The sequence below is a fragment of the Lygodium microphyllum genome, chromosome 16 (assembly GCF_053477565.2).
Source record: "Lygodium microphyllum isolate KBCC chromosome 16, Lygodium_microphyllum_v1.1.10, whole genome shotgun sequence".
NCBI classification, from domain to species: Eukaryota; Viridiplantae; Streptophyta; class Polypodiopsida; order Schizaeales; family Lygodiaceae; genus Lygodium; species Lygodium microphyllum.
In genome coordinates this window covers 64187269-64190635 of record NC_141150.1, presented here as the reverse complement: position 1 = coordinate 64190635, position 3367 = coordinate 64187269, and the positions used below count along the sequence as shown (strand labels likewise).

The 3367-nt window shown below is 44.0% G+C and overlaps 1 pseudogene; it reads right to left on the bottom strand.

The window, feature by feature from the left end:
* Positions 1-395: 395 nt before the first annotated feature.
* LOC148022919 (triacylglycerol lipase SDP1 pseudogene) lies at positions 396-3020 on the bottom strand (annotated as a pseudogene).
* Positions 3021-3367: the final 347 nt, after the last annotated feature.

Here is a 3367-nt window from a genome sequence, read left to right as displayed (position 1 = left end):
TGTGATCTATTCACTATGCTTCATCGCATGAGTAGACTACGACCATCAAAACATGGTTTCACTGTCGGCATTTATACAGTACTGGACCCAGTTTATCCTTTTTCAGATTATGGTGCCATGAAGACAGGGATTCTCTGTATTGTATCTTTGCTGCGAGTGTATAAGGGTCCCCGCAAGGTCTGCTTTGAAATACTGAACGCTGGGCAGTGAAAAATACGATTGTATTCTTGGCCATCAAGGCTTTACCTCCTAGTTATCTCGTGTTCTTCGATTATGCATTCAGAAGCATGAACACACACTTAGAATCCCCACTGGACTAATGGTTCAGTGATCAGCTAGTAAGGTTAGTGTTTGCTGTCATGAGAAATCCCAGTTAACAAAGCCACCACTATCTGTCATTTACCTTCTTCTTTGATACTAGAATATTGTAATGTTTCCTTCGCATCATCAGTTGAAGCTTCGTTCTCAAATCCTAGCAAAACAACAAGCTTATTGTCTGATGGGGATCTCATGAATGGACCCCCTGCTTTCGTCCACGACTGATCGTGGTTGTCTACACTGTTCTCGGTGTCACTAGTATCACTGTTCTTTGTCAGTCGCCTTGATATGGTTATCGGTATGGATCTTCCACCCCAAGGACCTCCAGATGGTAGGGGCACCTCTAGACTTTCATCCTCCATAAATGCTCCAGGAGAATTTTCCCACTCGATATGGACCCATGATGGAACCTGTAACCTGGGCGGAAACTTATTTAAGGGTTCCATCCGGCTCTTCTCAGAGGCTCTTTGAATGCGGCGTTGCTGGTTCAACACTAGGACACATTCATCGAGCATAAGCTCAATGCCACAATTGGCCTTGATGGCAGAAAGCTTTGACCAAGTGCACCTTCTTCCTTGCATGACTGCCTTGCGCAGTTCTGCAGGGGTGGGATTCTGAATGAGCTTTCTAAACTGTCAAAAACATGATCAGATAAGATGTCAACATGATATACATTATTATCATTTAACATATTTGCTAGTGTAAACACTTAAACAAAAGATGTTCCATAGAATATGTTGATTGTCCATACACAGCAAATGAAAAAACAAGGAGATTTGTCTAATTTAACTTCCTGTCCATGCACTGGGAATGAACGAAAGAGATGATTTATTATCTGAACAAAAGAGACTGTCTGTCTTGACTAAGTAAGAGAAATACCTGGGCTAACGTGGCTGGCATAACAATTGTAATATCACCTTCCCAATCCTGTGAAAAAAGCTTTGAGACACCACCGAGAGGAAAGCCCAGCTCTAACGCCTGCCGGCAGCGATGTTTTACTTCCAACTCCACCAAATGGGCTAACTGCAATGCCACACAGATACTTGTGTGAGCACAATTACTGCACAGAATGGGCAAAGTTCTGAAATGTAGCAAACAATAGGTGAAGCACTTGTAAAGAAGCACAATAATTGAATAACTAGAAAATAAATTAAATTAAATAATGCACTCAGACAACCAGAAAAGAATCTAAACTACATAATTAATGAACTCAGATAACTAGAAAAGAATCTAAATCAAGCAAGTGTTGATCATGCTGAGTATTATGTGCAGACCTTTCCTGCGAATTCACCACCGTAGTTTCTTACAGCTTCCTTCAAGCGCAGTAGTGGGGCAATGTGTGGGTTAGCCTGGCTAACAATGAAGTGGTTGACATTAAAGAGTTCCTTCAAATGCATCATAGGGAGGTCACTTTCTAAACTTCCATCCCGCCACTGCCTCCTTGCAATACCTACTTCTTCTTGTCCAACATTAGCTAAATAATGATAAGGTATGAGGTTCCCCTTCCTATCCTTTGCCATCAATTCTTGAGCTTCAAACAGACCTGGAAAAGCACAGGACGCTGTCACTGCACTCCAGATCACCACATTAGGGGAAGTTAAGTAGTTCAAACAGCGTGGTGGATCATGTTTTCGAGGTGAACAGATGGAGATCCCGAGCACCCGACCAGAAAGGTCATAGGCCTCTTGAAAGGTCAGGTCTCCAATTAGCTGCCTCATCTTGCGTTGAAGTTGCCCAATGTCCTGTACAGCCCCATATGTAAGCAACCTGTGAGCGACGGTGAAAATGCTTCCCATGGATTCAAAGAAATGCAAAGGCGGGTTGGGGTCCTCGAAAAATTTCTGCAGCTCTGGCCAAGTCCGTGTGGCTGCAAAGGAGCAGATGATTGAACCAACACTGGCACCAGCAATGATCCTTGGGATGAGACGGTGCTCAATCAGGGTTCTCACCACACCCAGATGAAAGGCTCCAAATGCAGCTCCTCCACTGAGGAGAAGCGCTGTACGCCCAAACACATGCCTCGTCTCATGAATGAAAGTTACCTTCTCGTCTAAGGAAAACTCATCAGAGTTCTTCTCACACACTGCATGCATATGGTGCCTGACCTCAATAATGTAGTCTTGGATAAGCTTGGGGGTTTGATATCTACCTTTGTGCAGCTGAGGATTACACATGTTGCCCAGGTTTCGAACAAGATCAGCACGAAGACAGAAAAGGATATCCTCCATGCTACCGTGAAGTCTCGTTTGTCTAAGCTCGGCCAGCTTGGCCTTCACAAGCTCTTCATCATACATATCTGAATCCTTCCTGCGGGGACAGTCCTTTTCAAGCATTCTTGCTGCATGTACCCATTCTTCATACGTATCGACAGAATCCATCATGTTCTTCCAAAATTTCCGCCGGTAACGAATCTCTGCATTGACCTTCACAGACTTTGCCCTTCTCTGGAGAAATGCAGCACAGATGACAAGTGCAAGTAACATGCTCGGGTTGCGAGGATTGAGACATGGGAGCAAGTTAGTCCCAGCAACGGACACTAGCTTCTTGGCATACTGGATGTGCTTCGATGTGAAGAAGCATAAAACAGACAGTAACTCCTTGGCTGACTTGCATAGAAGGACGCGCACGACAATGATCTTGCCCACCAAACTTGATGGCCCGATGGGGAATGGATCTACAACAGCTTCATCAGTGGAATCCATACACTTGAAGAGCTATTATTCCTACTGCTTTGCCAGTGGAGAGATTCACAGCCGTCTCTGATCAGAAGAAAGATGTGATGGGCTTCTCTCGTCTCCTGTGGCAACAATTTCTAGGGTTTGATCTCACCAACTACCAAAGAAAATTTTAACTGGACTGATCAAAATCAAACGCTTCACTGGCAATAACTTTGAGTGACTGAAACGAGCTTCATCTGCTAAAGCAACACTGAGAATCGGAAAACCTGCCCAATTGAGAATTGGCAGTCAATCAAACCGACTGCCTTTCAAAACACAGGACACTCCGAATCTCCATACGTAAAACAATTCATTATAATTCAAGGTAATGC